General features: G+C 37.4%; 1 protein-coding gene across 1 annotated transcript in view; it reads right to left on the bottom strand.

Moving 5' to 3' along the window:
• Positions 1-13,256, bottom strand: part of LOC143880257 (uncharacterized) — a 34,580-nt gene that overhangs the window by 5,585 nt on the left and 15,739 nt on the right. The gene's annotated exons all lie outside the window — the stretch shown is intronic.

Below are 13,256 nucleotides of genomic sequence, written 5' to 3'. Positions count from 1 at the left end.
TACAGGATTTATTCAATGAAGTTAATGCCACTTGGATGATAAAATACTCAATCAATTAGATGAGCTGATAAGTGTTGGATGGGTTTACTTCATTACTTTCAACTTACTTATGAAATAGATTCACTTTTATATGCTTCTTACTAGATAAATTCAGTTTAGATAATTGTACTTCTTCCAAAATATAATAGCATTGCTGAGAGCATTGAGCTAAGTTTTATGTAATAACTCAGAATGATGCTGATCATGTCAGTTATAACATTTTTGTTTCTCAGTTATTTTCTCTCAGTAGAATCATGATAATGATTTAAGAATACTTGTCATTTAGTTTTTTCTTCAATTGACACATATCACATGATATTAATCGGATTATATATGCGTGTAATCTATCTGTTTCCCCTTTAGTTAGTTCATGAGAAATGGCACTAGCTCCACTGTGCTGTAAGGTATATACTATCGGAATTGTCTATTCTTAGTCAGCTCATGAGAAATAATATTAACCTGATTATGCATTGTGTATACATGGTTCATTTTTGTAGTATTATGGTAGATTTGAGTTAAGGGTGGATTTTGACCTGTTGATCAGAGTAGCCTGTTATATTTTCTTGATTGTGTACTCTCGCATAGTCAATGATTTACTTTATATAGAAGTTATGCAAATGCTATGATTGATAGTAACAAAAATAAGTATACCAATTTAAGTGGTAATATTGTTGAGTGTCATCATTTATCTAATCGAGGGGTTTAACTACTGATGATTATATAGATTGGTTTGGGTAAAAGATGAAAGGTTAAATTTGTTTTTATAATGATATACAGATATGTTCCAAAGTAAAATTACTTTTGTTATTTTATTTTTATTCAGATATCTTCTAACCTAGGCAATATAAAAATAATAATAATAAAGTTTTTTACTTAGAATCTTTGAACATTTTAAAGGAAAAGTAGATTGAGAGTTGCTTCCCATTTTATCACATTTAATTCCCTATCCTTAGTTAAATTGAGCATGCTGTCAGATCCTTGTTCATTATAAGGGCGATGAAGGCGCTAGCCCAAGCCCATATTTAGAAGGACATACCTTGTCATGGTAATACCTCCTGTCTTCTTTCTTCTTCTCTCTATAGAGACTTTTCTAATCTTTTAGATAGCCCTTAGTCATCATATCCCTTCTTATTGCAAGGGCGATGAAGGCGCTAGCCCAAGCCCATCATTAGGGGACTTGCTCAGTCCAAGTAGCACTCCCCTCTTCTTTTCAAAAAGACTTGACCAGTCTTTTATATGTGTATCCCCTAGACATTAGGTTTCTCTCTATCATTGCAGAAAAACCAAAATCCTATAGGAGACGGGCTTTGTCTCATTGGTCATAGTTGTCCTCTCTGTTAGGAGACTTGCCTAGTCACACAACACTCTTCTTTATCTCCATTTCTTTTAGGAGACTAACCTAGTCTCGTTAGCACTCCCTTCTTAGGTTTGTGCACTAGGAGTCAATCTTTTTCTATTAGTATAGGAGTCTGTCCTTAGCTAGAATATCAGTCCTTCTTTCAGGAGTCTGTCCTATCATCATAGGGGTTAGGATTCCATCCAACCTCTCATCAAGTATGTGATTTTTATCCGCTCTTGCAAGGTATAGGATGCTGTCCAACCTTTGCCGAGTCGTGATTCTGTCTTTTCCCCCCGCAAAGCATAGGATGTTGTCCAACCTTTGCGGGATATCAGGAGTCTATCCTCCCCTTATGATGATAGGATTTTGTTCTTTTGAGTAAAAAAACTCTTGAAAATTCAAAAATATCTAAAAACCAAAAAAAAATCTCAAAAATCTTGAGTAATTTAGGAGTAGTTAGGAAAATCATATCCGAACTACGTTGGCTTGATCCTCTTCCACGAGGTACGTAGTGCAGCTTGGGATCCACATCCCAAGTCCAGCCAAACCTTTAAAAATAAACATTTCAAACTTTCCAAAAATACAAAAATTCTTCAAAACCTTTTTCAAAAGGATCTTCCCCTAGAGTTAGGATTCTGTCCTAGACATTTAGGGTGTTTTAGAGTTAGGAGTCTGTCCTGATTTGTTGATATGGTGTGTCCTGTCGTGTGAGTGTCCCTAGAGTTAGGAGGCCTCGAGTCGATCGGTTAGACATTTAGTTGAACCGATGGCTAGACTAGGAAGCATATAGTCAGCCCATGGTTTTCATTAGGTTGCACAGCCTAGTTACACATAGGATGTAGGGCCCACCTGCATTAGCTTAAGGCTAATCAACTTGCATTAGTTAGGGCATATAGAGAGTCCTAAAAACTACAATTCACTTGAACGTAAGTAATTGTGCAAAAAAGCTTTAAAAATCAGTCGAGTCTAGTGAATCGAGTTTAGGATAGCGGTTCTAGATGGTTAGGCATAGTAGTTTAGAATAGGGCATCGAACTACGTTGACTCCGATTATTCCCGAGGCCGGGATACGTAGAGCAGCTGGGATGGACGGTCATCTTGGTCCGAGTCAGGTCACATTAGAGTTAGGACTCATTTTGTCCAGTCAAGTATAGAATTGAATTGTGTTGTGTGTTTTGCTGTGTTTTCTTACTTTCATGTACAGATCCTATACCTTTAGCTGTAGCATGCATGTGTTTGCACACCAGAACTCAAACACCAATTAGGTATGACACTCATAACCTAGTTATTCTTAGGCGACACTTCTTTCATTTCTTTTTATGTGCGCTTATTTTTCATCTTCGAGACATGCATGATCAGATAGACGTCTTCTCGGAGATATTCGTTCCTATTTCATATGACTTTCGCCCAAAACTCTTCAAAATCAATAATAAATGGCATAAGAGACCAGGTGCTTGCACTTGGGCGGACGAGGTGCTCTTTAGACCTTCCAAATTCGTAACCAGGCACGAACCTTTCTTTTATAATCTCTGGTTATCCGTTGCAACAGAGCATAGTATGGGATCCTTGGCCCACTTCCTTGGTGGCGACTCTTCTTTGTTTAAGGTACGCCTCGAATCTGGGCTAGTCCCCGAATCGAGAGGTATCTCACCTTTGTATCGCCACTCATGCTGTGAGGGGTACTTCCTTCGAGAGTTCCTTGGTAGAACTCTCCATTCACGTGGATGATCCTGAGATTAACGCCTGGGGCTCGTCCCTCACTGCCTCTCTCGGATCGGGGTCCACAATAGGTAGTAAAGTCCCAATCTAAGCAATAATACCTAAGAACTTCCACATTTGCTAGCATTTTTTCCAACCACTTGGTTGTATGCAATTAGTGTCACTTGGTTGTATGCTCGTTGACATCATCACTTGGGTTTCTGATTTCTAAATGATTGAGGTTTTCCAAAGTTCATAAAATAAGAAACTTTCTATTTTTCAATCTCCATTAATTATAAACTAAATCTAAGATTTAATACCATCTCATCCTTATCTCAAAACTTGGCTAAAAGCACCTTGACTCCATCTATAGGGTTTTCTATTGATAAAATATTGATGTTTTATAAAGTTCATAAAATAAGAAGCTTTCTAATTTTTCAATCTTCATCCTTCATCAACTAAATTTAAGATTCAATATCCTCATATGCTCATTACAAAACATGCCTTAAAGCTCGTTGACATGATCACTAAGGTTTACTCCACCTTCTCCGATCAACCTTCAATCGGAATCCGGTAACCCCATCTAACCATCACCACGACCAAAAACCCTCTGGAAATTCTCCAATCAAACCCAACCCCATCCCCTTCCGGCAAGCTTGCTGGAATCCGAATATCGCCACTTTCTATCACCTCACTTCTCAGCCACTATTAGAATCCATGATTTTCATCAAACCCACTTGGATTTTTTCCCTTTGCCGCCATTAAAATCCACTTTCTCCATCATAGGATTCCATCTCCAACAGCCGTTCCATTGCCCAGATCTGTGAGGGGAAAGAGAACCCAAGCATCATCAGCCTCTTCTCATCTCTACTTCTCAAATCTTTAAAACCCATCTTTAATCTATTTCAGCAAAGCCCATTTCAAGAGACCATTAAATCCGACCACGACCTCTTGCCTCCACCACTACCATCATCTCAACCTCTAAGGTAAGAAAATGATTTATATTCTTTCTTTATTTTTGTCCCTTGAGGTATGAGGGATTCCTTTCTCATTTTATGCCTTATTATAGATATGGTTTGACCATGCATTAAGATATTGTGAGAGTCTGCAATATATGAATTTTGAGTGAATGAATGTGTTGAATAAGGAATTTTTGAAGCATATGGTGGAATTATAACTTAGTATTTTTTGCAGCATATATTTTTTTTTTCTAATTTGTTGATTCGTTTTGATATTTCTGAATGGGTCTCAGGCAAACTGGAAGATGAGTTGAGTAGATAGAATTAATTACTTGACACCTGTTTTTGGCATTTGTGGGGAACCAAAATTGTGTTTCATCTTTAAAGGTAGATTATCAGTTATGTGGATGGATTAATTTTTGTGATGCATAAGTTTGTTGTTCCTTTTATTCCATTTGGACTTAGCATTGTGATCATGATTCAGCGAAACTAGTGCTTCCTATTTACTTGGATTAGTTCCATCTATTAAGCCCTCTGTTTGTAAGGTTCTGGAATTTTTTTCCCTCATCAAGTGGTGGATTAGGCCGTCTAAAGGTGTTGCTATCAAAGGACCTTATTGCCAAACCCACTAGAAGCTGCTTGAATTTGACTGAGGCTAATTCAGGGTGTGCTCAGCTAGCTGACGCTTGGTCAGTTGCATTTTAGATTGGAATGCTTTAAATGCAAGCCATAGTGACAAGTGTCATCCTTGCATACCTTTGAATTAGAAGGATACCAAGGAAGGTGGGACGAACCTTTGTAGGAACTAAAGTACTAGAATATGTGTAGCTTCTTCATCAGTATCCTACTATGGCTATATGGGATGTATGTGAAATAGTGTTGCAGGTTGTGAATTGAACAAACTTAATTATCCTTGGTATTTCTAAAAGTTTCTTTGGTTTTACCTTTCTGGACTAAGGAATTTCATCTTTCTCAAACTTACCATGAAGGACTTTTTCAATTACAAGCCAAAGAATACTTGAAAGCCCGCGATTTTTTGGAGTCTGTTCTAAAAGATCCTCTCATATTGAGTGCTCCGGTGGATAATAATGCGAGTGATGGCCATTTGTTACAGCTCAGGTTCCTACCATTGAAGAATCGGACCCAATTCCATTTGCACCTCGTGTTATAGATAAATTGGAACCAAAGCATTATTAAATGGAGGGAAATTATTATTTTTTGTGAAATTTTGGATTGTGAAAACTTATAATCTATATTATAACATACTGGAATTTCAAGAAAAAATTCATTAATTTGATCTATCAAAAGTAAAACCCTAGCATGCTTTTCTACTTTTGATATTACGAAGATAAAGATCCTACCGTTGATCGCGCTCCTTGTCTCTAGGGTGTATAGATCCGAGGTATACGCTTTGTCGCACCCTTTTATATGATGAAGAAGACCCAAAGAACACCCCAAAGATCCTTGATGCGTGATTTGTTGAAGAAGAAAAGGCAATTCAAGAATCCCTTTTGTGAAGAACCTTTGAGAGAGATGAACACACTTCAAGAGAGAAGAGTTTTTCTCTTCTTTTTTTTTATTTTTGGGAGGAGAGAGAAAAATGACGAATTTGGATTTTTTTTAGATCCTTCCTAGGATTATTTGCTTTGATTTTTATACAAAAAAACTAGGGTTATAAGTAGTAGTTTCCAATGTGAGAGCTCCCATTTTTGGCTTGTTTCCAATTTTCCCCTCTTGCTTTCTTTATTTCTTGTTTCCAAATTGGATTTGATTCCAATCTTAATTTCTTGTCAATCAAGACCTACTATTCTCATTCCACATTGCTTCTTTGGAAGAAAACCTTTTTAAGCAATCATTCATCTTTTCCTTCTTTCCTTCTTTTCTTTTTTTATTCTTTTTATTTTTATTTTAACAAATATGATGTCACCATTGTGACATCATCAAGGTTGGGTGCTCAACTCATGTGGGTCAGCCATGTGGGGTGCCCACCATGGTGGTCGACCTATATGGGTGAACCCACATGAGCTCCATCTTCGCAAGCTTTAGCCCAATGGGCCATTTCACACGGGTTTCGGGTTTTTCCATAAAAAATCAATAAAATCTTTCTAAATTCAACATTCTATATATGGACCCAACCCATTTGACATTTATGGTGCATCCCTCACACATGATCGGACCATCTTTTTTGGAAAATAACTTTTCGGACCAAAATGCCCCTATTTGACTGTTAGACATCCAAATGCGACAAAAATACCCTCAGATTGGTTTACCCCTAAAAGAAAAAATTAAAAATGGAAAGTCTTTGTGGTCAAACTACAAAAATAGAAACTTTTAAAATTGGGTCCTTTCGATGAGCAATATTAAACAGGATCATTTGGTATCCCCTGAAAATACCCAAAATGCCATTGACACATAAAATTTTCAAGTCAAGCGAAACTCCTGAGAAACTCTAAATTTAGCAAGCTTTCCAAAATTCATGAAATTATCTAAGATTCTTTAGATACACCCTAGAGGTCAAATGAAACATATTGGAAATGACCAGATTACCCCCGAGGTACAGAAATTGGTGAAACTAGGAAAAACCCTGAGAAATTCTAAAAATAGCAGCTTATTCAAAATTCATGGAATCGCTCAAGATTTCTCAGACACAACTCGGGGACCAAATATGATATGTTGGAAATGTCTTAAATACCCCTGAAGTGCAAGACTAAGAGAAAATCTTGAGAGATATAAATTTAGCAGGTTTCACATCTTACGAAATTACTCCTAATCCATCAGCCGTACCCTCGAGATGGTTTTGGGTATATGAGAAATGATTAAAATATCCATAAGATGATGAAAATATGGAAGCCCCATGAGTTTCTAAAAATAGCAGCTTTTTCAAAATTTGTAAAATCACTCAAGATTTCTCAAATATAACTCGGGGGTCAAACGAGACACATCGGGAATGACCAAAATACCCCTGTAGTGTAAAAATGGGCAAAAATAAGGGAAACCCAAAAAATTCTAAAAATAACAGGTTTTTTTCAGTTAGTTGGAAACTTGAATTTTCATCTTCTAGATACCATTGGAACACCCTAGAAACCTTTAGGATCACGAATCAACTTCAGAATTCTTTCAACGAGGCAAAATCTACCCTAAAATACACAGATGCTTAATCCTAGGTGGAATATAGACTCGAAACTTGACAAACTACAAAATCTTTTACTTTTTAAAGTATAGCAAAATGGGGGTGTCTACAATATGTTCTTTCTGGTAAGCAATAATCCTATATCTTTATATTTGGCATCACTTTTGTTTTATTTATCTATCATGATATCTTACTTTTCTGTTCTTTCTATCTTTCCATACTCGAATTAAATTGCCTTGACTGGACATATTTTTCTTCACAATGTCTTCTCTTTGGTATTAGGGAGTTGGAGGTCTTATTATTGCAATACCACTGTTTTACGGTATGATGTCTGCACTTTTTATTCACACTTCTCATTGCTTGATTCAAATTCCAACAAATAGCCTTGTTTTAGTATTGTTCATTGATTGTTATAGTCCTTTCCTTTGTTTGGGTGATGAGAATTGGATTGATATAAGGATGTTTGGGTCATTATCTGACTGCTCTTACAATTCTAACACTCTTGATTTGGGTGAATCTTGATGTCATAAATCTCGAAAATACTTCAGATTACCTTCTACAAACACTTCTCAGCAACTTTGATTTCTCTTAGAAAACTACATAAGATTGCTCTCTAGGTTGGGCATGTTTAAGTATACTACCGAAAGGTGACATGGCCTTGGGTGTGGATATAATGGGTATCATGTTCTCAATATCATTATATAGCCACTTAGGGAGTTCTTTCCTTGCATCTTCTAATTTGGGTTTCTACTCTGCCTCTATTATACTTGGCAATTTCTTACTCATGACCTGAATTAATGATAGGTAAAATGATATCCACACTCCTTTCTTTTAAATTGGTCACTTTTTATGTTTGGAAATTGATTTTCCAGACAACATATGATCTAATTTCAATATCTTTGGGTCTTCATTTTTTGTCATTTAATTGCATTTGTTTGGTATCTATATCATGTTCTTTAACTACGATGAGAATTAGTCTCTATATTTTACAATCTGTACTTCTGAGTTTTGTATCAAGAATGCTTTTTCTTTGGAAATGCAATTCAAATTATTTCAAGTGCTCTTCCAAGATAGGGAATTCGAAGTTTAGGGCATGGGCATGACTTCTTCAATTTGTTCGTACTTTTGAGGAACTGTCATTATTCACAATTCGCGACACAAGAATTTTGTCGTTGCACTTGCTATTCTCCACCATTAGCCACTTATGCTTTTCTTTTTTTGCTAAGTAAACTCATTCCTACTCTATGATCTCAATGATGTGATCCTTATCTACAAATTTCTATTGGACATGGCTCAGACCTTCTCATAATATTTATTAACTTACCATGATTGCCCACTTAAACCTCTTAGACATTGCTCAACTCATATGTTTTTTTTTCTTAATCGACTTTCATTCTCTCTCATGGTGATGCTCAACTCATCTGTTTATTATTTATTCAATTTTTTCTCACGGATTCTTTTAGATAGAAAATGACTTTCACTATTCACGATGACATGGCAGCCCTGCCCTTCCTCCCTCAAATCTACGTGGCATATATAACTTCCAATGTGGCATTGAGAATTTAAAAATGAAAAATAAAACAATTCTACCTAAATTCGTCTTTTAGACTTTGAGTAATTATAGAATTAAAGATCATATTTCCGTTTTAGCAGCTGGCACCATTTCCATTTAATCCTATGATTATTTTAAAAACCCATTTCTGTTTAAATTATTTTGGAAAGGACCTAATTAACCTCATCGAAGCTGTTTAGCATCCTTTAATGTAGAAGTTTTTTCATTTGGTATTCCCTAATTGGATCTAGTAATTTGGGACGGCAGTCCCAGAAATTTGGAGTTGCATTGAGTCTATCAGGGATGGAGTATTTTGGTTAAATTTTGGGGATCAGTGGCATAATTTTTAGATGTAAAATTTTTATAGACATTTGCATGCTTTTATTCAATTTTCAATCCCAAAAAAAATATGATTTTAGAGTTCGCTTTGTTTTCTTTAGATAAATACTTTATTTTTGTGTTAATTTTGCAGGATCATCTTAGAATTATGTTCTTCAGTGGGCTTAATATTAGATACTCAATGGATGGAGAACCTGAAAGTATAGATCATTGGATTTCTGGTGTGTGGAGGGAGAGAGAGAGAGACAGAGAGAGAGAGAGAGACAGAGAGAGAGAGACGGAGAGAGAGAGAGAGAGAGAGAGAGAGAGAGAGAGAGAGGGGGAATTATCATTTCCCAATGTAAAATTATTAGCACATCTGGTTCTTCATCAAGACATATAAATTATTCTAGGGATTGTCATCCATGTCATGAAAAATATAAGCAAGGAACATCAGTTGTGTTTAATTTCACATGGAGATGGGTTCAGGACTCATTCTTATTATTTCTTTTCCACTGATTATTGTTTTCCTATTAATTGATATGTCTTTCAATAAGTTATTTCAGCTGCTTTTGTAAATAGGCCTGCGACTCTTTGTAGGTCTTTTGTTCTTCTTTGTGCTTGCAATTATTTAGATGTGTTTATTAAGAAGTGTTCTGCTTCTTGATTTAGTAGATGTGGGTTGGGTTTTGGAAGTTGGATTGAGTTAGGGTTGTTCATTATTTTTTAGTTCTAAATTTAGAGCTCGATTAGGAATAGCTGTTAAAATGAAGGAAAACTTTAAATTTAACAGTATAGGATATTACATATACAATCAAGTAATTTAACAGTAGTAATCATCACAACTGAAGTTACAATCATATATATTGTCACAATAAGAGTATGGGGCTACACCAAAACTCTATCCGAGCTGAACTTGAAAGGCCTCTATATCAATTTCTCTAGGTTTTATTTACATCTCTTTTGGAGATTTAATTTGTTTTTTTATTTTATTCGCCTTTCCCAGTTTAATTTTGTCATTCCTTTGTTATGTGTATCATTTCAGTTGCAGATACTTATAAGCCCAAGGGTTCCCATGGGTTAATCATTCACCTTACCTTCTTGTTTTGATGATTAGCAAACTCAAATTGATTAGCATTTATGAACTAATGTGTTGCCTTGAGGTGTTGTGTTATATACAGGATTTTCATGTCATAATCGTCATTACACAACTCTTCTCAATACATAGCTTGTGGATCAAGAAAGCAAGAAACCAAGAGCTTGCACCTACATTGGAGGCATCCTCATTTGAAGATGTTCAAGTCAAGAAGTTCAACATGAAGATCTTACAAGTTCCCAACAAGTGTTAAGAAGGAGCTTGAAGATGAACATGACATGGTGACTCCTCATGCACCTTTCAACATGATTTGAAGATTAGAGGAAGTCACAAGAGCCAAGACAGAGTTCAAGATGTTCTCTCAAGCCGAAGAAGTCCAAGGAAGTGCAAAGGAGCAAAGACATTCCAAGAAGACTCAATGGTACACACTATTAGAATGTATATGGAGTCCTCTTAATTTTATGTTAAAAGCACTTTCAAAAGGTGTTCAAATGGTTTACATACTTAAGTTTTTATATCTTTGAAAACCGTACACACACCCAAAAATGTGTTTGAAAACCTAGGACTAAAGCCCAAAGACCATGGCCCAAAGCCCCTGAATTTTGAAGTTAAAAATGGAATTTCACACAGGGCCGGTCGACCATGATATTCCGGGCGACCGCGGGATGGAACCTGGAATTCCAGGACATCTCAAAATTTATCGGGCCGGTCGACCGAGTTGATCCGGGCGACCTCGGAAATGGTTCTGTTTAAACAGAACCATTCCAGGTTGGTCTTGGAGGACGACCGCCATGAGGCCGGTCGACCGCCATGAGGCCGGTAGACCGCCATGAGGCCGGTCGACCGCAATAGTGTTTGTGAATCGAAATTTTATTCGAACAGATTGCCTTCGCCGGGTGACCGCCCTAGGGGTGGTAGACCGTGCCGGTATGAAATTTAAAATTTTACATGTTCGTTAGAATCCCATAAATACAAGAAAAATAAGAGAAAATGGGTTAGATCGCAAAATCCCTTTAAAAAATACATGAAAATGGAAACGGGGGTGTTGCGGTCGACCGAGCCTCGGAGGTCGACCGCGGATGGTCAAGAAGGCAAAAATAAAAAGAGTCAGGCGGGTCGCGGCGGGCGACCGCGATAGCTCGGTCGACCGCGACGGTCGAAAACTGTGTTTTAAAGGGCGTCTGTGAATCGTTTTCTAACTTCCGCCTTTCATTTCTTCTCCTATGGCTGTCTCTCCCCCTTGTTCCTAAGTGATTTTCGGTCAAGATCTTCAAAGATAGGGTGATTTGAGTAAGATTTCTTCATTTCCCTTCCTTCATTTCTCATTCTCTCATCATCTTTTTCATTTTTCTCCATTAGATCATACCATTATTCATTTTCTCCATCTCTCTTTCCATTTCTCTCATATATTTCTTATATTCTATCTGTTTTTCATCGTCTTCATCCATCCTCTTCATCCTCCTCCAAATCCCTCTTGTTTTCACCTTGGTTTTTCAATTCTTCTCAAAACCCTAGATTCTAAAAATGTCATCCTTAAGGAAATCCATCGCACAAAAGGGCAAAAGGGCTAGAAATGAACCGGAAGAGGAGGTGTTCCCCACCGAACACTTCTTCAACAAGCAGGCCAAAGATCGTTACAAGGTATTCGCGAATCGAATAGTTATCTCTGGAAGAAAAGTCATCTTTTAAGATTTTGATAGATTCAATCTCCTACCACTTTTTGATTTTCAAGGATGGTCCTTCTTTCTCATTTAGACCATGTTGGTTTATCCTGACATAGTTAGGTATTTTTATGCCAATTTGGATATTTCTCATGGAGGAGTAATTATGAACACCTATCTTTAAGGAGACAAATTTGGATTAAATTGAAGGATTTCTGTGCTTGGCTTGATGTACCGAATGAAGGGTTAAGGATTTTCTTTTCGAAAAAGGATGAGATAAACAAATACATTTCAAGGACGGATGTTTATAAAACTTTAGGAACCGTCCCTCCTCCTCAAGACAAACTTAACATCAATGCGGGTCTAATGAATCATACAACCCGAATCATTCACAAGATTGTAGCCTACAACATCACTCCAAGGGCAGGAAATTTTGATGCAGTGAAGCCCTTTGAAGCCCTCATAATCCATTGCATTATGGAAAAGATCAAGCTAAACCTAGGGTTCATTATGATGGGTTATATGGATGAGGTGGTCAAGAGAGGACAAGGTGGTCTTCCTTATGGGATCCAAATTACTAAGCTCCTGAGAGGTAATAAGATGAACCCGACAAATGCATTCTCTGAAAATCATGATCCTGTAATCAACCACACCACCCTTTCTCTTATGAGAATCCCGATACCTGGTGGAGGTGGTCCTAGTGGGGTTACACCAGATGAGATTGATGAGGCCATGACAGAAGCTAAAGAAGTGGCCAGGACGCAGTAGCAGACTCGATCTCATGAGCAGCAGCGCCGGCTCCCACCACTAGCTCATATGAGGAGCTTGTGAGAGATGTTAGAAACATAAGGACTGGATTAGAAAATCTCACCACTAGATTTGACACCCTCTCCACTGGACTTGTTACCCTCTCTACTGGATTCACGACTGCTGAGAGTCAGAGAGCCACTGATCATACTCAGGTGATGGAGCTTCTAGTTGCTCAGGGGTAGACTCGAGCAGAGGAACATGCTGAGATGCTATGAGTTCAAGCATAGTAGCATAGGGAGATGATGTGTGTTTATTAAAGGAGCCAGACCACCATATTTTACTCCAGCTCTCCATCTCATGAGCACCAGCCTTCGCCTCAGGACTGACAGATCGACCAGGACCTTTCTGGCAGCAGTTACAGTTGATTACATCTTTTGCTGCTTGATCATCGTTGTGATTCCTTCTCTTGCCCAGTTTGGGTTTTTGGACCATGTTTATATTTACTCTTCATAGATGATGTTTATGCCCGATGTGGTTTTACATGTCTGGATGTATATGCCCAGTATGGGCTTGCGGATATTATGGCTTGAAGCCCATGTGGGTTTTATGTTTTGTGATGGATGCTGATGGTGCCTGTAGACACCCCATTTTGTTTTGTTTTAATCAACAAATAAATTAGTGTGTTAAATCCATGTGAGAACCCCCTCTATCATTG

The sequence above is a fragment of the Tasmannia lanceolata genome, unplaced genomic scaffold (genome assembly GCF_043159265.1).
Source record: "Tasmannia lanceolata isolate RefF3 unplaced genomic scaffold, GAP_Taslan_0.1 ptg000006l, whole genome shotgun sequence".
Classification (NCBI taxonomy): Eukaryota; Viridiplantae; Streptophyta; class Magnoliopsida; order Canellales; family Winteraceae; genus Tasmannia; species Tasmannia lanceolata.
This window is presented reverse-complemented; position numbering and strand designations above follow the sequence as displayed.